The 19,251-nt window shown below is 46.7% G+C and overlaps 12 non-coding genes across 12 annotated transcripts; all 12 read right to left on the bottom strand.

Annotated features, from left to right (window-relative positions):
• Nucleotides 1-396: 396 nt before the first annotated feature.
• Nucleotides 397-592, bottom strand: LOC142273572 (U2 spliceosomal RNA). Its single transcript, XR_012738063.1, has one exon. It is a non-coding gene; the product is annotated as a U2 spliceosomal RNA (small nuclear RNA).
• A 2,185-nt stretch (nucleotides 593-2,777) lies between these two features.
• Nucleotides 2,778-2,968, bottom strand: LOC142273534 (U2 spliceosomal RNA). Its single transcript, XR_012738029.1, has one exon. It is a non-coding gene; the product is annotated as a U2 spliceosomal RNA (small nuclear RNA).
• A 1,389-nt stretch (nucleotides 2,969-4,357) lies between these two features.
• Nucleotides 4,358-4,548, bottom strand: LOC142273533 (U2 spliceosomal RNA). The gene has a single exon (XR_012738028.1). It is a non-coding gene; the product is annotated as a U2 spliceosomal RNA (small nuclear RNA).
• A 1,387-nt stretch (nucleotides 4,549-5,935) lies between these two features.
• LOC142273532 (U2 spliceosomal RNA) lies at nucleotides 5,936-6,126 on the bottom strand. The gene has a single exon (XR_012738027.1). It is a non-coding gene; the product is annotated as a U2 spliceosomal RNA (small nuclear RNA).
• Nucleotides 6,127-7,513: 1,387 nt separating this feature from the next.
• On the bottom strand, nucleotides 7,514-7,704 carry LOC142273531 (U2 spliceosomal RNA). Its single transcript, XR_012738026.1, has one exon. It is a non-coding gene; the product is annotated as a U2 spliceosomal RNA (small nuclear RNA).
• A 1,389-nt stretch (nucleotides 7,705-9,093) lies between these two features.
• On the bottom strand, nucleotides 9,094-9,284 carry LOC142273530 (U2 spliceosomal RNA). Its single transcript, XR_012738025.1, has one exon. It is a non-coding gene; the product is annotated as a U2 spliceosomal RNA (small nuclear RNA).
• A 1,387-nt stretch (nucleotides 9,285-10,671) lies between these two features.
• Nucleotides 10,672-10,862, bottom strand: LOC142273573 (U2 spliceosomal RNA). The gene has a single exon (XR_012738064.1). It is a non-coding gene; the product is annotated as a U2 spliceosomal RNA (small nuclear RNA).
• A 1,387-nt stretch (nucleotides 10,863-12,249) lies between these two features.
• Nucleotides 12,250-12,440, bottom strand: LOC142273566 (U2 spliceosomal RNA). The gene has a single exon (XR_012738057.1). It is a non-coding gene; the product is annotated as a U2 spliceosomal RNA (small nuclear RNA).
• Nucleotides 12,441-13,827: 1,387 nt separating this feature from the next.
• Nucleotides 13,828-14,018, bottom strand: LOC142273554 (U2 spliceosomal RNA). The gene has a single exon (XR_012738046.1). It is a non-coding gene; the product is annotated as a U2 spliceosomal RNA (small nuclear RNA).
• A 1,387-nt stretch (nucleotides 14,019-15,405) lies between these two features.
• LOC142273542 (U2 spliceosomal RNA) lies at nucleotides 15,406-15,596 on the bottom strand. The gene has a single exon (XR_012738035.1). It is a non-coding gene; the product is annotated as a U2 spliceosomal RNA (small nuclear RNA).
• Nucleotides 15,597-16,983: 1,387 nt separating this feature from the next.
• Nucleotides 16,984-17,174, bottom strand: LOC142273528 (U2 spliceosomal RNA). Its single transcript, XR_012738024.1, has one exon. It is a non-coding gene; the product is annotated as a U2 spliceosomal RNA (small nuclear RNA).
• A 1,387-nt stretch (nucleotides 17,175-18,561) lies between these two features.
• LOC142273571 (U2 spliceosomal RNA) lies at nucleotides 18,562-18,757 on the bottom strand. The gene has a single exon (XR_012738062.1). It is a non-coding gene; the product is annotated as a U2 spliceosomal RNA (small nuclear RNA).
• Nucleotides 18,758-19,251: the final 494 nt, after the last annotated feature.

Genomic DNA, 19,251 nt, shown 5'->3' with positions numbered 1-19,251 from the left:
ATAGGAATAAACAGGTAACTTTCTTTGGAGTGGAAGCGGAGAGATCGCACCAGATGCCAATTCTAGATGTTATCACACCTGTGGTCACTGCAGCAGCAGGTGAATCCACTTTGTCCAAAAGGGATCTATTCCATTCAATTGCAAATGATCTAGATAAGACAGAGAACTGCAGCACGGGGACATAGCCGAGTTGGTCAGGTTGAGTGGTGATGAGTTTGCTATTTGGATGAATAAAGAAAGTCAAAAGTGTGAAAGATAAAAAACAAAAGGAGGAAGTGTGAAAAGTGAATGGGCCAAATTGAGGTGCATATGAAGACGTATGCTTTCTTCCAATTCATTAAATCGGGCTAATATGAATCAGGTGAATTGAGTTCTGCTTTTGGAAACTGGGTTAAGAAGGGGTGCACCGTTCCTGGAGGTACTGCAATACCAGGTCAATGCGTGGAGTGGACAGAGCAAGCTCTTTTTCCATCTCCCTGTTCTAAAAATCCATTTAATATATGGTCCCCAGATAGGGGACGTATCAGATATTAAACTGATAAGAACAGATTTTGATTTAATGAAGCTTTCCAAAGCACCACAAAAAATGCATGACCGAAGTCACACCAAAAACAGTGCAAAGGCTAGGATTCGTGTGGACCCCACCGTGAGGAGAGGGTCCCCAAAAATCAACCCCGTCCCTCCGAGCCAGAAGGCCACAGCAAGGGTCAGGGATCTTCGGTGCTCCCCCAAGCCGAAGCCTGGTTGAGCCTTGTCGTTGCTCCCAGCGTCCACCCAGGCATCTTACCCAAGTGGAGTAGAGAGCTACTAGTTGTTGGTTTCGCAACCGAAACTGCCCGGACCGTCAACCGGTGTTGGTTTCTCAGCCCAAGGCTAACCGGACCTCCAACCGGGTGTTGGTTTCTCAGCCGAAGCTGACCCAGACCTCCAACCGGGTGTTGGTTTCTCAGCCGAAGCTGACCCGGACCTCCAACCGGGTGTTAGTTTCTCAGCCCAAAGCTGACCAGACCTCCGACCGGGATTATAAAAATTTCCCTTCCTAGCCAGAAGGCCGGGATAGGGTAATATGCTCAAAAAGTATGAAAAGGCAAGGTACGGTGTGCTACAGAGCCCAAGGCTTGCCGGGGTCCCAAGCCAGCAAGCTCAGACTCACTCCAGGGTCGTCAGTCCTGGGGCACGTTGTACCATAGCCTCCCACCCTTACTCAGTCTAATAGCCTCGATCCTGGTAGGGCCATGTTTTCCTCTAGATGAATATACTATCCACCCAGAGTACTAGCAAGCGCAACCTTCCAGTGTGCATTGTATCATTGTACTAAGGTGGCCTGGAGCTTAAACCACCTCTTCGAACAACACTACACTTGATCTTAGCCAAAAGGCCGAGAAGCGATAACCAGAATTGGTTTGGGCCTCGAGTGGCACCCTGGCCTATGCCGGACACATCTTAGGGAGAGAGAGCGAGAGGGAGACAAACCCACGCCTACACAAGACATTTTGTCACCCAAGCCAACCCTTGAAAAGGCTGCTTTGCAGAGCCAAAACAAGAAGAATGGTGCGTTTTGCAGCCGCCGCCCACTGCAATGAATCTGAATAACTCCTCCTTTAGGGCGCAAGCAACTCCCCTCCCCCTTGCAGTCTTTCCAATTCACGATACAAAAAGACGGACAGGACAGGTTGCCTGACTTTCCGTCACTGCCACCCTTTGCCATCCTTACCCGTAGAAAGCCCTTTCATCATCCCCAAACCCTAATCTTTTCCCTTTCCTTCCCAGCCCCCAAACCCTGCCCTCTGTACCTTTCTCACCACCCGCTTCCCTTCTCCTGTCATCCCCCTACCACCCGGGAAAAAAAGAGATTGCCCCCTCCTTCCACTAGCCCACCCTCCCACCCAAAGAACAACTTCTTCTGCGCAGCTTGTTTTCTAGGCAGCAGCGCTATTGTGATGTCATCGGGGGGCATTGTGACAAGCCGCCAGTGTTCCGTCTCTTCATGTTGTGCACAGTTCAAACGGAAAATACATCAACAGGCAGACTACAGAAAAGCTTACTATCAAAGGTTAGAGGGGGGCTTTCTCAGAGGGCTTTTTACAGTTTTTCTATTCCCAATTAGCCGTTTAAGTGTACTTATTGAAAGTAGTAATTCTTTCATAGGCCGCCCTTTCTTAGTATTTGACGTTCCTTATATTGCGGTATGAGGCTTCGCAGTAGGTTGCAAACATTCATCACCCATGACTGTCCCCAATTGAGCTCAGAAGCTCAATGTCTATCATGACCTCTCTTTTAGAATGTCCAAGAGCAAGCAAACTATTCCTCCAGGAGAGGGCGCCAACAGACTACTAAAGAGATCATCATTACTCAAAGAAAACCCCAAAAACCAATGCATGATAGGAATAAACAGGTAACTTTCTTTGGAGTGGAAGCGGAGAGATCGCACCAGATGCCAATTCTAGATGTTATCACACCTGTGGTCACTGCAGCAGCAGGTGAATCCACTTTGTCCAAAAGGGATCTATTCCATTCAATTGCAAATGATCTAGATAAGACAGAGAACTGCAGCACGGGGACATAGCCGAGTTGGTCAGGTTGAGTGGTGATGAGTTTGCTATTTGGATGAATAAAGAAAGTCAAAAGTGTGAAAGATAAAAAACAAAAGGAGGAAGTGTGAAAAGTGAATGGGCCAAATTGAGGTGCATATGAAGACGTATGCTTTCTTCCAATTCATTAAATCGGGCTAATATGAATCAGGTGAATTGAGTTCTGCTTTTGGAAACTGGGTTAAGAAGGGGTGCACCGTTCCTGGAGGTACTGCAATACCAGGTCAATGCGTGGAGTGGACAGAGCAAGCTCTTTTTCCATCTCCCTGTTCTAAAAATCCATTTAATATATGGTCCCCAGATAGGGGACGTATCAGATATTAAACTGATAAGAACAGATACTACACTTGATCTTAGCCAAAAGGCCGAGAAGCGATAACCAGAATTGGTTTGGGCCTCGAGTGGCACCCTGGCCTATGCCGGACACATCTTAGGGAGAGAGAGCGAGAGGGAGACAAACCCACGCCTACACAAGACATTTTGTCACCCAAGCCAACCCTTGAAAAGGCTGCTTTGCAGAGCCAAAACAAGAAGAATGGTGCGTTTTGCAGCCGCCGCCCACTGCAATGAATCTGAATAACTCCTCCTTTAGGGCGCAAGCAACTCCCCTCCCCCTTGCAGTCTTTCCAATTCACGATACAAAAAGACGGACAGGACAGGTTGCCTGACTTTCCGTCACTGCCACCCTTTGCCATCCTTACCCGTAGAAAGCCCTTTCATCATCCCCAAACCCTAATCTTTTCCCTCTTTCCTTCCCAGCCCCCAAACCCTGCCCTCTGTACCTTTCTCACCACCCGCTTCCCTTCTCCTGTCATCCCCCTACCACCCGGGAAAAAAAGAGATTGCCCCCTCCTTCCACTAGCCCACCCTCCCACCCAAAGAACAACTTCTTCTGCGCAGCTTGTTTTCTAGGCAGCAGCGCTATTGTGATGTCATCGGGGGGCATTGTGACAAGCCGCCAGTGTTCCGTCTCTTCATGTTGTGCACAGTTCAAACGGAAAATACATCAACAGGCAGACTACAGAAAAGCTTACTATCAAAGGTTAGAGGGGGGCTTTCTCAGAGGGCTTTTTACAGTTTTTCTATTCCCAATTAGCCGTTTAAGTGTACTTATTGAAAGTAGTAATTCTTTCATAGGCCGCCCTTTCTTAGTATTTGACGTTCCTTATATTGCGGTATGAGGCTTCGCAGTAGGTTGCAAACATTCATCACCCATGACTGTCCCCAATTGAGCTCAGAAGCTCAATGTCTATCATGACCTCTCTTTTAGAATGTCCAAGAGCAAGCAAACTATTCCTCCAGGAGAGGGCGCCAACAGACTACTAAAGAGATCATCATTACTCAAAGAAAACCCCAAAAACCAATGCATGATAGGAATAAACAGGTAACTTTCTTTGGAGTGGAAGCGGAGAGATCGCACCAGATGCCAATTCTAGATGTTATCACACCTGTGGTCACTGCAGCAGCAGGTGAATCCACTTTGTCCAAAAGGGATCTATTCCATTCAATTGCAAATGATCTAGATAAGACAGAGAACTGCAGCACGGGGACATAGCCGAGTTGGTCAGGTTGAGTGGTGATGAGTTTGCTATTTGGATGAATAAAGAAAGTCAAAAGTGTGAAAGATAAAAAACAAAAGGAGGAAGTGTGAAAAGTGAATGGGCCAAATTGAGGTGCATATGAAGACGTATGCTTTCTTCCAATTCATTAAATCGGGCTAATATGAATCAGGTGAATTGAGTTCTGCTTTTGGAAACTGGGTTAAGAAGGGGTGCACCGTTCCTGGAGGTACTGCAATACCAGGTCAATGCGTGGAGTGGACAGAGCAAGCTCTTTTTCCATCTCCCTGTTCTAAAAATCCATTTAATATATGGTCCCCAGATAGGGGACGTATCAGATATTAAACTGATAAGAACAGATACTACACTTGATCTTAGCCAAAAGGCCGAGAAGCGATAACCAGAATTGGTTTGGGCCTCGAGTGGCACCCTGGCCTATGCCGGACACATCTTAGGGAGAGAGAGCGAGAGGGAGACAAACCCACGCCTACACAAGACATTTTGTCACCCAAGCCAACCCTTGAAAAGGCTGCTTTGCAGAGCCAAAACAAGAAGAATGGTGCGTTTTGCAGCCGCCGCCCACTGCAATGAATCTGAATAACTCCTCCTTTAGGGCGCAAGCAACTCCCCTCCCCCTTGCAGTCTTTCCAATTCACGATACAAAAAGACGGACAGGACAGGTTGCCTGACTTTCCGTCACTGCCACCCTTTGCCATCCTTACCCGTAGAAAGCCCTTTCATCATCCCCAAACCCTAATCTTTTCCCTTTCCTTCCCAGCCCCCAAACCCTGCCCTCTGTACCTTTCTCACCACCCGCTTCCCTTCTCCTGTCATCCCCCTACCACCCGGGAAAAAAAGAGATTGCCCCCTCCTTCCACTAGCCCACCCTCCCACCCAAAGAACAACTTCTTCTGCGCAGCTTGTTTTCTAGGCAGCAGCGCTATTGTGATGTCATCGGGGGGCATTGTGACAAGCCGCCAGTGTTCCGTCTCTTCATGTTGTGCACAGTTCAAACGGAAAATACATCAACAGGCAGACTACAGAAAAGCTTACTATCAAAGGTTAGAGGGGGGCTTTCTCAGAGGGCTTTTTACAGTTTTTCTATTCCCAATTAGCCGTTTAAGTGTACTTATTGAAAGTAGTAATTCTTTCATAGGCCGCCCTTTCTTAGTATTTGACGTTCCTTATATTGCGGTATGAGGCTTCGCAGTAGGTTGCAAACATTCATCACCCATGACTGTCCCCAATTGAGCTCAGAAGCTCAATGTCTATCATGACCTCTCTTTTAGAATGTCCAAGAGCAAGCAAACTATTCCTCCAGGAGAGGGCGCCAACAGACTACTAAAGAGATCATCATTACTCAAAGAAAACCCCAAAAACCAATGCATGATAGGAATAAACAGGTAACTTTCTTTGGAGTGGAAGCGGAGAGATCGCACCAGATGCCAATTCTAGATGTTATCACACCTGTGGTCACTGCAGCAGCAGGTGAATCCACTTTGTCCAAAAGGGATCTATTCCATTCAATTGCAAATGATCTAGATAAGACAGAGAACTGCAGCACGGGGACATAGCCGAGTTGGTCAGGTTGAGTGGTGATGAGTTTGCTATTTGGATGAATAAAGAAAGTCAAAAGTGTGAAAGATAAAAAACAAAAGGAGGAAGTGTGAAAAGTGAATGGGCCAAATTGAGGTGCATATGAAGACGTATGCTTTCTTCCAATTCATTAAATCGGGCTAATATGAATCAGGTGAATTGAGTTCTGCTTTTGGAAACTGGGTTAAGAAGGGGTGCACCGTTCCTGGAGGTACTGCAATACCAGGTCAATGCGTGGAGTGGACAGAGCAAGCTCTTTTTCCATCTCCCTGTTCTAAAAATCCATTTAATATATGGTCCCCAGATAGGGGACGTATCAGATATTAAACTGATAAGAACAGATACTACACTTGATCTTAGCCAAAAGGCCGAGAAGCGATAACCAGAATTGGTTTGGGCCTCGAGTGGCACCCTGGCCTATGCCGGACACATCTTAGGGAGAGAGAGCGAGAGGGAGACAAACCCACGCCTACACAAGACATTTTGTCACCCAAGCCAACCCTTGAAAAGGCTGCTTTGCAGAGCCAAAACAAGAAGAATGGTGCGTTTTGCAGCCGCCGCCCACTGCAATGAATCTGAATAACTCCTCCTTTAGGGCGCAAGCAACTCCCCTCCCCCTTGCAGTCTTTCCAATTCACGATACAAAAAGACGGACAGGACAGGTTGCCTGACTTTCCGTCACTGCCACCCTTTGCCATCCTTACCCGTAGAAAGCCCTTTCATCATCCCCAAACCCTAATCTTTTCCCTTTCCTTCCCAGCCCCCAAACCCTGCCCTCTGTACCTTTCTCACCACCCGCTTCCCTTCTCCTGTCATCCCCCTACCACCCGGGAAAAAAAGAGATTGCCCCCTCCTTCCACTAGCCCACCCTCCCACCCAAAGAACAACTTCTTCTGCGCAGCTTGTTTTCTAGGCAGCAGCGCTATTGTGATGTCATCGGGGGGCATTGTGACAAGCCGCCAGTGTTCCGTCTCTTCATGTTGTGCACAGTTCAAACGGAAAATACATCAACAGGCAGACTACAGAAAAGCTTACTATCAAAGGTTAGAGGGGGGCTTTCTCAGAGGGCTTTTTACAGTTTTTCTATTCCCAATTAGCCGTTTAAGTGTACTTATTGAAAGTAGTAATTCTTTCATAGGCCGCCCTTTCTTAGTATTTGACGTTCCTTATATTGCGGTATGAGGCTTCGCAGTAGGTTGCAAACATTCATCACCCATGACTGTCCCCAATTGAGCTCAGAAGCTCAATGTCTATCATGACCTCTCTTTTAGAATGTCCAAGAGCAAGCAAACTATTCCTCCAGGAGAGGGCGCCAACAGACTACTAAAGAGATCATCATTACTCAAAGAAAACCCCAAAAACCAATGCATGATAGGAATAAACAGGTAACTTTCTTTGGAGTGGAAGCGGAGAGATCGCACCAGATGCCAATTCTAGATGTTATCACACCTGTGGTCACTGCAGCAGCAGGTGAATCCACTTTGTCCAAAAGGGATCTATTCCATTCAATTGCAAATGATCTAGATAAGACAGAGAACTGCAGCACGGGGACATAGCCGAGTTGGTCAGGTTGAGTGGTGATGAGTTTGCTATTTGGATGAATAAAGAAAGTCAAAAGTGTGAAAGATAAAAAACAAAAGGAGGAAGTGTGAAAAGTGAATGGGCCAAATTGAGGTGCATATGAAGACGTATGCTTTCTTCCAATTCATTAAATCGGGCTAATATGAATCAGGTGAATTGAGTTCTGCTTTTGGAAACTGGGTTAAGAAGGGGTGCACCGTTCCTGGAGGTACTGCAATACCAGGTCAATGCGTGGAGTGGACAGAGCAAGCTCTTTTTCCATCTCCCTGTTCTAAAAATCCATTTAATATATGGTCCCCAGATAGGGGACGTATCAGATATTAAACTGATAAGAACAGATACTACACTTGATCTTAGCCAAAAGGCCGAGAAGCGATAACCAGAATTGGTTTGGGCCTCGAGTGGCACCCTGGCCTATGCCGGACACATCTTAGGGAGAGAGAGCGAGAGGGAGACAAACCCACGCCTACACAAGACATTTTGTCACCCAAGCCAACCCTTGAAAAGGCTGCTTTGCAGAGCCAAAACAAGAAGAATGGTGCGTTTTGCAGCCGCCGCCCACTGCAATGAATCTGAATAACTCCTCCTTTAGGGCGCAAGCAACTCCCCTCCCCCTTGCAGTCTTTCCAATTCACGATACAAAAAGACGGACAGGACAGGTTGCCTGACTTTCCGTCACTCTGCCACCCTTTGCCATCCTTACCCGTAGAAAGCCCTTTCATCATCCCCAAACCCTAATCTTTTCCCTTTCCTTCCCAGCCCCCAAACCCTGCCCTCTGTACCTTTCTCACCACCCGCTTCCCTTCTCCTGTCATCCCCCTACCACCCGGGAAAAAAAGAGATTGCCCCCTCCTTCCACTAGCCCACCCTCCCACCCAAAGAACAACTTCTTCTGCGCAGCTTGTTTTCTAGGCAGCAGCGCTATTGTGATGTCATCGGGGGGCATTGTGACAAGCCGCCAGTGTTCCGTCTCTTCATGTTGTGCACAGTTCAAACGGAAAATACATCAACAGGCAGACTACAGAAAAGCTTACTATCAAAGGTTAGAGGGGGGCTTTCTCAGAGGGCTTTTTACAGTTTTTCTATTCCCAATTAGCCGTTTAAGTGTACTTATTGAAAGTAGTAATTCTTTCATAGGCCGCCCTTTCTTAGTATTTGACGTTCCTTATATTGCGGTATGAGGCTTCGCAGTAGGTTGCAAACATTCATCACCCATGACTGTCCCCAATTGAGCTCAGAAGCTCAATGTCTATCATGACCTCTCTTTTAGAATGTCCAAGAGCAAGCAAACTATTCCTCCAGGAGAGGGCGCCAACAGACTACTAAAGAGATCATCATTACTCAAAGAAAACCCCAAAAACCAATGCATGATAGGAATAAACAGGTAACTTTCTTTGGAGTGGAAGCGGAGAGATCGCACCAGATGCCAATTCTAGATGTTATCACACCTGTGGTCACTGCAGCAGCAGGTGAATCCACTTTGTCCAAAAGGGATCTATTCCATTCAATTGCAAATGATCTAGATAAGACAGAGAACTGCAGCACGGGGACATAGCCGAGTTGGTCAGGTTGAGTGGTGATGAGTTTGCTATTTGGATGAATAAAGAAAGTCAAAAGTGTGAAAGATAAAAAACAAAAGGAGGAAGTGTGAAAAGTGAATGGGCCAAATTGAGGTGCATATGAAGACGTATGCTTTCTTCCAATTCATTAAATCGGGCTAATATGAATCAGGTGAATTGAGTTCTGCTTTTGGAAACTGGGTTAAGAAGGGGTGCACCGTTCCTGGAGGTACTGCAATACCAGGTCAATGCGTGGAGTGGACAGAGCAAGCTCTTTTTCCATCTCCCTGTTCTAAAAATCCATTTAATATATGGTCCCCAGATAGGGGACGTATCAGATATTAAACTGATAAGAACAGATACTACACTTGATCTTAGCCAAAAGGCCGAGAAGCGATAACCAGAATTGGTTTGGGCCTCGAGTGGCACCCTGGCCTATGCCGGACACATCTTAGGGAGAGAGAGCGAGAGGGAGACAAACCCACGCCTACACAAGACATTTTGTCACCCAAGCCAACCCTTGAAAAGGCTGCTTTGCAGAGCCAAAACAAGAAGAATGGTGCGTTTTGCAGCCGCCGCCCACTGCAATGAATCTGAATAACTCCTCCTTTAGGGCGCAAGCAACTCCCCTCCCCCTTGCAGTCTTTCCAATTCACGATACAAAAAGACGGACAGGACAGGTTGCCTGACTTTCCGTCACTGCCACCCTTTGCCATCCTTACCCGTAGAAAGCCCTTTCATCATCCCCAAACCCTAATCTTTTCCCTTTCCTTCCCAGCCCCCAAACCCTGCCCTCTGTACCTTTCTCACCACCCGCTTCCCTTCTCCTGTCATCCCCCTACCACCCGGGAAAAAAAGAGATTGCCCCCTCCTTCCACTAGCCCACCCTCCCACCCAAAGAACAACTTCTTCTGCGCAGCTTGTTTTCTAGGCAGCAGCGCTATTGTGATGTCATCGGGGGGCATTGTGACAAGCCGCCAGTGTTCCGTCTCTTCATGTTGTGCACAGTTCAAACGGAAAATACATCAACAGGCAGACTACAGAAAAGCTTACTATCAAAGGTTAGAGGGGGGCTTTCTCAGAGGGCTTTTTACAGTTTTTCTATTCCCAATTAGCCGTTTAAGTGTACTTATTGAAAGTAGTAATTCTTTCATAGGCCGCCCTTTCTTAGTATTTGACGTTCCTTATATTGCGGTATGAGGCTTCGCAGTAGGTTGCAAACATTCATCACCCATGACTGTCCCCAATTGAGCTCAGAAGCTCAATGTCTATCATGACCTCTCTTTTAGAATGTCCAAGAGCAAGCAAACTATTCCTCCAGGAGAGGGCGCCAACAGACTACTAAAGAGATCATCATTACTCAAAGAAAACCCCAAAAACCAATGCATGATAGGAATAAACAGGTAACTTTCTTTGGAGTGGAAGCGGAGAGATCGCACCAGATGCCAATTCTAGATGTTATCACACCTGTGGTCACTGCAGCAGCAGGTGAATCCACTTTGTCCAAAAGGGATCTATTCCATTCAATTGCAAATGATCTAGATAAGACAGAGAACTGCAGCACGGGGACATAGCCGAGTTGGTCAGGTTGAGTGGTGATGAGTTTGCTATTTGGATGAATAAAGAAAGTCAAAAGTGTGAAAGATAAAAAACAAAAGGAGGAAGTGTGAAAAGTGAATGGGCCAAATTGAGGTGCATATGAAGACGTATGCTTTCTTCCAATTCATTAAATCGGGCTAATATGAATCAGGTGAATTGAGTTCTGCTTTTGGAAACTGGGTTAAGAAGGGGTGCACCGTTCCTGGAGGTACTGCAATACCAGGTCAATGCGTGGAGTGGACAGAGCAAGCTCTTTTTCCATCTCCCTGTTCTAAAAATCCATTTAATATATGGTCCCCAGATAGGGGACGTATCAGATATTAAACTGATAAGAACAGATACTACACTTGATCTTAGCCAAAAGGCCGAGAAGCGATAACCAGAATTGGTTTGGGCCTCGAGTGGCACCCTGGCCTATGCCGGACACATCTTAGGGAGAGAGAGCGAGAGGGAGACAAACCCACGCCTACACAAGACATTTTGTCACCCAAGCCAACCCTTGAAAAGGCTGCTTTGCAGAGCCAAAACAAGAAGAATGGTGCGTTTTGCAGCCGCCGCCCACTGCAATGAATCTGAATAACTCCTCCTTTAGGGCGCAAGCAACTCCCCTCCCCCTTGCAGTCTTTCCAATTCACGATACAAAAAGACGGACAGGACAGGTTGCCTGACTTTCCGTCACTGCCACCCTTTGCCATCCTTACCCGTAGAAAGCCCTTTCATCATCCCCAAACCCTAATCTTTTCCCTTTCCTTCCCAGCCCCCAAACCCTGCCCTCTGTACCTTTCTCACCACCCGCTTCCCTTCTCCTGTCATCCCCCTACCACCCGGGAAAAAAAGAGATTGCCCCCTCCTTCCACTAGCCCACCCTCCCACCCAAAGAACAACTTCTTCTGCGCAGCTTGTTTTCTAGGCAGCAGCGCTATTGTGATGTCATCGGGGGGCATTGTGACAAGCCGCCAGTGTTCCGTCTCTTCATGTTGTGCACAGTTCAAACGGAAAATACATCAACAGGCAGACTACAGAAAAGCTTACTATCAAAGGTTAGAGGGGGGCTTTCTCAGAGGGCTTTTTACAGTTTTTCTATTCCCAATTAGCCGTTTAAGTGTACTTATTGAAAGTAGTAATTCTTTCATAGGCCGCCCTTTCTTAGTATTTGACGTTCCTTATATTGCGGTATGAGGCTTCGCAGTAGGTTGCAAACATTCATCACCCATGACTGTCCCCAATTGAGCTCAGAAGCTCAATGTCTATCATGACCTCTCTTTTAGAATGTCCAAGAGCAAGCAAACTATTCCTCCAGGAGAGGGCGCCAACAGACTACTAAAGAGATCATCATTACTCAAAGAAAACCCCAAAAACCAATGCATGATAGGAATAAACAGGTAACTTTCTTTGGAGTGGAAGCGGAGAGATCGCACCAGATGCCAATTCTAGATGTTATCACACCTGTGGTCACTGCAGCAGCAGGTGAATCCACTTTGTCCAAAAGGGATCTATTCCATTCAATTGCAAATGATCTAGATAAGACAGAGAACTGCAGCACGGGGACATAGCCGAGTTGGTCAGGTTGAGTGGTGATGAGTTTGCTATTTGGATGAATAAAGAAAGTCAAAAGTGTGAAAGATAAAAAACAAAAGGAGGAAGTGTGAAAAGTGAATGGGCCAAATTGAGGTGCATATGAAGACGTATGCTTTCTTCCAATTCATTAAATCGGGCTAATATGAATCAGGTGAATTGAGTTCTGCTTTTGGAAACTGGGTTAAGAAGGGGTGCACCGTTCCTGGAGGTACTGCAATACCAGGTCAATGCGTGGAGTGGACAGAGCAAGCTCTTTTTCCATCTCCCTGTTCTAAAAATCCATTTAATATATGGTCCCCAGATAGGGGACGTATCAGATATTAAACTGATAAGAACAGATACTACACTTGATCTTAGCCAAAAGGCCGAGAAGCGATAACCAGAATTGGTTTGGGCCTCGAGTGGCACCCTGGCCTATGCCGGACACATCTTAGGGAGAGAGAGCGAGAGGGAGACAAACCCACGCCTACACAAGACATTTTGTCACCCAAGCCAACCCTTGAAAAGGCTGCTTTGCAGAGCCAAAACAAGAAGAATGGTGCGTTTTGCAGCCGCCGCCCACTGCAATGAATCTGAATAACTCCTCCTTTAGGGCGCAAGCAACTCCCCTCCCCCTTGCAGTCTTTCCAATTCACGATACAAAAAGACGGACAGGACAGGTTGCCTGACTTTCCGTCACTGCCACCCTTTGCCATCCTTACCCGTAGAAAGCCCTTTCATCATCCCCAAACCCTAATCTTTTCCCTTTCCTTCCCAGCCCCCAAACCCTGCCCTCTGTACCTTTCTCACCACCCGCTTCCCTTCTCCTGTCATCCCCCTACCACCCGGGAAAAAAAGAGATTGCCCCCTCCTTCCACTAGCCCACCCTCCCACCCAAAGAACAACTTCTTCTGCGCAGCTTGTTTTCTAGGCAGCAGCGCTATTGTGATGTCATCGGGGGGCATTGTGACAAGCCGCCAGTGTTCCGTCTCTTCATGTTGTGCACAGTTCAAACGGAAAATACATCAACAGGCAGACTACAGAAAAGCTTACTATCAAAGGTTAGAGGGGGGCTTTCTCAGAGGGCTTTTTACAGTTTTTCTATTCCCAATTAGCCGTTTAAGTGTACTTATTGAAAGTAGTAATTCTTTCATAGGCCGCCCTTTCTTAGTATTTGACGTTCCTTATATTGCGGTATGAGGCTTCGCAGTAGGTTGCAAACATTCATCACCCATGACTGTCCCCAATTGAGCTCAGAAGCTCAATGTCTATCATGACCTCTCTTTTAGAATGTCCAAGAGCAAGCAAACTATTCCTCCAGGAGAGGGCGCCAACAGACTACTAAAGAGATCATCATTACTCAAAGAAAACCCCAAAAACCAATGCATGATAGGAATAAACAGGTAACTTTCTTTGGAGTGGAAGCGGAGAGATCGCACCAGATGCCAATTCTAGATGTTATCACACCTGTGGTCACTGCAGCAGCAGGTGAATCCACTTTGTCCAAAAGGGATCTATTCCATTCAATTGCAAATGATCTAGATAAGACAGAGAACTGCAGCACGGGGACATAGCCGAGTTGGTCAGGTTGAGTGGTGATGAGTTTGCTATTTGGATGAATAAAGAAAGTCAAAAGTGTGAAAGATAAAAAACAAAAGGAGGAAGTGTGAAAAGTGAATGGGCCAAATTGAGGTGCATATGAAGACGTATGCTTTCTTCCAATTCATTAAATCGGGCTAATATGAATCAGGTGAATTGAGTTCTGCTTTTGGAAACTGGGTTAAGAAGGGGTGCACCGTTCCTGGAGGTACTGCAATACCAGGTCAATGCGTGGAGTGGACAGAGCAAGCTCTTTTTCCATCTCCCTGTTCTAAAAATCCATTTAATATATGGTCCCCAGATAGGGGACGTATCAGATATTAAACTGATAAGAACAGATACTACACTTGATCTTAGCCAAAAGGCCGAGAAGCGATAACCAGAATTGGTTTGGGCCTCGAGTGGCACCCTGGCCTATGCCGGACACATCTTAGGGAGAGAGAGCGAGAGGGAGACAAACCCACGCCTACACAAGACATTTTGTCACCCAAGCCAACCCTTGAAAAGGCTGCTTTGCAGAGCCAAAACAAGAAGAATGGTGCGTTTTGCAGCCGCCGCCCACTGCAATGAATCTGAATAACTCCTCCTTTAGGGCGCAAGCAACTCCCCTCCCCCTTGCAGTCTTTCCAATTCACGATACAAAAAGACGGACAGGACAGGTTGCCTGACTTTCCGTCACTGCCACCCTTTGCCATCCTTACCCGTAGAAAGCCCTTTCATCATCCCCAAACCCTAATCTTTTCCCTTTCCTTCCCAGCCCCCAAACCCTGCCCTCTGTACCTTTCTCACCACCCGCTTCCCTTCTCCTGTCATCCCCCTACCACCCGGGAAAAAAAGAGATTGCCCCCTCCTTCCACTAGCCCACCCTCCCACCCAAAGAACAACTTCTTCTGCGCAGCTTGTTTTCTAGGCAGCAGCGCTATTGTGATGTCATCGGGGGGCATTGTGACAAGCCGCCAGTGTTCCGTCTCTTCATGTTGTGCACAGTTCAAACGGAAAATACATCAACAGGCAGACTACAGAAAAGCTTACTATCAAAGGTTAGAGGGGGGCTTTCTCAGAGGGCTTTTTACAGTTTTTCTATTCCCAATTAGCCGTTTAAGTGTACTTATTGAAAGTAGTAATTCTTTCATAGGCCGCCCTTTCTTAGTATTTGACGTTCCTTATATTGCGGTATGAGGCTTCGCAGTAGGTTGCAAACATTCATCACCCATGACTGTCCCCAATTGAGCTCAGAAGCTCAATGTCTATCATGACCTCTCTTTTAGAATGTCCAAGAGCAAGCAAACTATTCCTCCAGGAGAGGGCGCCAACAGACTACTAAAGAGATCATCATTACTCAAAGAAAACCCCAAAAACCAATGCATGATAGGAATAAACAGGTAACTTTCTTTGGAGTGGAAGCGGAGAGATCGCACCAGATGCCAATTCTAGATGTTATCACACCTGTGGTCACTGCAGCAGCAGGTGAATCCACTTTGTCCAAAAGGGATCTATTCCATTCAATTGCAAATGATCTAGATAAGACAGAGAACTGCAGCACGGGGACATAGCCGAGTTGGTCAGGTTGAGTGGTGATGAGTTTGCTATTTGGATGAATAAAGAAAGTCAAAAGTGTGAAAGATAAAAAACAAAAGGAGGAAGTGTGAAAAGTGAATGGGCCAAATTGAGGTGCATATGAAGACGTATGCTTTCTTCCAATTCATTAAATCGGGCTAATATGAATCAGGTGAATTGAGTTCTGCTTTTGGAAACTGGGTTAAGAAGGGGTGCACCGTTCCTGGAGGTACTGCAATACCAGGTCAATGCGTGGAGTGGACAGAGCAAGCTCTTTTTCCATCTCCCTGTTCTAAAAATCCATTTAATATATGGTCCCCAGATAGGGGACGTATCAGATATTAAACTGATAAGAACAGATACTACACTTGATCTTAGCCAAAAGGCCGAGAAGCGATAACCAGAATTGGTTTGGGCCTCGAGTGGCACCCTGGCCTATGCCGGACACATCTTAGGGAGAGAGAGCGAGAGGGAGACAAACCCACGCCTACACAAGACATTTTGTCACCCAAGCCAACCCTTGAAAAGGCTGCTTTGCAGAGCCAAAACAAGAAGAATGGTGCGTTTTGCAGCCGCCGCCCACTGCAATGAATCTGAATAACTCCTCCTTTAGGGCGCAAGCAACTCCCCTCCCCCTTGCAGTCTTTCCAATTCACGATACAAAAAGACGGACAGGACAGGTTGCCTGACTTTCCGTCACTGCCACCCTTTGCCATCCTTACCCGTAGAAAGCCCTTTCATCATCCCCAAACCCTAATCTTTTCCCTTTCCTTCCCAGCCCCCAAACCCTGCCCTCTGTACCTTTCTCACCACCCGCTTCCCTTCTCCTGTCATCCCCCTACCACCCGGGAAAAAAAGAGATTGCCCCCTCCTTCCACTAGCCCACCCTCCCACCCAAAGAACAACTTCTTCTGCGCAGCTTGTTTTCTAGGCAGCAGCGCTATTGTGATGTCATCGGGGGGCATTGTGACAAGCCGCCAGTGTTCCGTCTCTTCATGTTGTGCACAGTTCAAACGGAAAATACATCAACAGGCAGACTACAGAAAAGCTTACTATCAAAGGTTAGAGGGGGGCTTTCTCAGAGGGCTTTTTACAGTTTTTCTATTCCCAATTAGCCGTTTAAGTGTACTTATTGAAAGTAGTAATTCTTTCATAGGCCGCCCTTTCTTAGTATTTGACGTTCCTTATATTGCGGTATGAGGCTTCGCAGTAGGTTGCAAACATTCATCACCCATGACTGTCCCCAATTGAGCTCAGAAGCTCAATGTCTATCATGACCTCTCTTTTAGAATGTCCAAGAGCAAGCAAACTATTCCTCCAGGAGAGGGCGCCAACAGACTACTAAAGAGATCATCATTACTCAAAGAAAACCCCAAAAACCAATGCATGATAGGAATAAACAGGTAACTTTCTTTGGAGTGGAAGCGGAGAGATCGCACCAGATGCCAATTCTAGATGTTATCACACCTGTGGTCACTGCAGCAGCAGGTGAATCCACTTTGTCCAAAAGGGATCTATTCCATTCAATTGCAAATGATCTAGATAAGACAGAGAACTGCAGCACGGGGACATAGCCGAGTTGGTCAGGTTGAGTGGTGATGAGTTTGCTATTTGGATGAATAAAGAAAGTCAAAAGTGTGAAAGATAAAAAACAAAAGGAGGAAGTGTGAAAAGTGAATGGGCCAAATTGAGGTGCATATGAAGACGTATGCTTTCTTCCAATTCATTAAATCGGGCTAATATGAATCAGGTGAATTGAGTTCTGCTTTTGGAAACTGGGTTAAGAAGGGGTGCACCGTTCCTGGAGGTACTGCAATACCAGGTCAATGCGTGGAGTGGACAGAGCAAGCTCTTTTTCCATCTCCCTGTTCTAAAAATCCATTTAATATATGGTCCCCAGATAGGGGACGTATCAGATATTAAACTGATAAGAACAGATACTACACTTGATCTTAGCCAAAAGGCCGAGAAGCGATAACCAGAATTGGTTTGGGCCTCGAGTGGCACCCTGGCCTATGCCGGACACATCTTAGGGAGAGAGAGCGAGAGGGAGACAAACCCACGCCTACACAAGACATTTTGTCACCCAAGCCAACCCTTGAAAAGGCTGCTTTGCAGAGCCAAAACAAGAAGAATGGTGCGTTTTGCAGCCGCCGCCCACTGCAATGAATCTGAATAACTCCTCCTTTAGGGCGCAAGCAACTCCCCTCCCCCTTGCAGTCTTTCCAATTCACGATACAAAAAGACGGACAGGACAGGTTGCCTGACTTTCCGTCACTGCCACCCTTTGCCATCCTTACCCGTAGAAAGCCCTTTCATCATCCCCAAACCCTAATCTTTTCCCTTTCCTTCCCAGCCCCCAAACCCTGCCCTCTGTACCTTTCTCACCACCCGCTTCCCTTCTCCTGTCATCCCCCTACCACCCGGGAAAAAAAGAGATTGCCCCCTCCTTCCACTAGCCCACCCTCCCACCCAAAGAACAACTTCTTCTGCGCAGCTTGTTTTCTAGGCAGCAGCGCTATTGTGATGTCATCGGGGGGCATTGTGACAAGCCGCCAGTGTTCCGTCTCTTCATGTTGTGCACAGTTCAAACGGAAAATACATCAACAGGCAGACTACAGAAAAGCTTACTATCAAAGGTTAGAGGGGGGCTTTCTCAGAGGGCTTTTTACAGTTTTTCTATTCCCAATTAGCCGTTTAAGTGTACTTATTGAAAGTAGTAATTCTTTCATAGGCCGCCCTTTCTTAGTATTTGACGTTCCTTATATTGCGGTATGAGGCTTCGCAGTAGGTTGCAAACATTCATCACCCATGACTGTCCCCAATTGAGCTCAGAAGCTCAATGTCTATCATGACCTCTCTTTTAGAATGTCCAAGAGCAAGCAAACTATTCCTCCAGGAGAGGGCGCCAACAGACTACTAAAGAGATCATCATTACTCAAAGAAAACCCCAAAAACCAATGCATGATAGGAATAAACAGGTAACTTTCTTTGGAGTGGAAGCGGAGAGATCGCACCAGATGCCAATTCTAGATGTTATCACACCTGTGGTCACTGCAGCAGCAGGTGAATCCACTTTGTCCAAAAGGGATCTATTCCATTCAATTGCAAATGATCTAGATAAGACAGAGAACTGCAGCACGGGGACATAGCCGAGTTGGTCAGGTTGAGTGGTGATGAGTTTGCTATTTGGATGAATAAAGAAAGTCAAAAGTGTGAAAGATAAAAAACAAAAGGAGGAAGTGTGAAAAGTGAATGGGCCAAATTGAGGTGCATATGAAGACGTATGCTTTCTTCCAATTCATTAAATCGGGCTAATATGAATCAGGTGAATTGAGTTCTGCTTTTGGAAACTGGGTTAAGAAGGGGTGCACCGTTCCTGGAGGTACTGCAATACCAGGTCAATGCGTGGAGTGGACAGAGCAAGCTCTTTTTCCATCTCCCTGTTCTAAAAATCCATTTAATATATGGTCCCCAGATAGGGGACGTATCAGATATTAAACTGATAAGAACAGATTTTGATTTAATGAAGCTTTCCAAAGCACCACAAAAAATGCATGACCGAAGTCACACCAAAAACAGTGCAAAGGCTAGGATTCGTGTGGACCCCACCGTGAGGAGAGGGTCCCCAAAAATCAACCCCGTCCCTCCGAGCCAGAAGGCCACAGCAAGGGTCAGGGATCTTCGGTGCTCCCCCAAGCCGAAGCCTGGTTGAGCCTTGTCGTTGCTCCCAGCGTCCACCCAGGCATCTTACCCAAGTGGAGTAGAGAGCTACTAGTTGTTGGTTTCGCAGCCGAAACTGCCCGGACCGTCAACCGGTGTTGGTTTTTCAGCCCAAGGCTAACCGGACCTCCAACCGGGTGTTGGTTTCTCAGCCGAAGCTGACCCAGACCTCCAACCGGGTGTTGGTTTCTCAGCCGAAGCTGACCCGGACCTCCAACCGGGTGTTAGTTTCTCAGCCCAAAGCTGACCAGACCTCCGACCGGGATTATAAAAATTTCCCTTCCTAGCCAGAAGGCCGGGATAGGGTAATATGCTCAAAAAGTATGAAAA

The sequence above is a fragment of the Anomaloglossus baeobatrachus genome, unplaced genomic scaffold (genome assembly GCF_048569485.1).
Source record: "Anomaloglossus baeobatrachus isolate aAnoBae1 unplaced genomic scaffold, aAnoBae1.hap1 Scaffold_3641, whole genome shotgun sequence".
In the NCBI taxonomy this organism is placed as follows: Eukaryota; Metazoa; Chordata; class Amphibia; order Anura; family Aromobatidae; genus Anomaloglossus; species Anomaloglossus baeobatrachus.
This window is presented reverse-complemented; position numbering and strand designations above follow the sequence as displayed.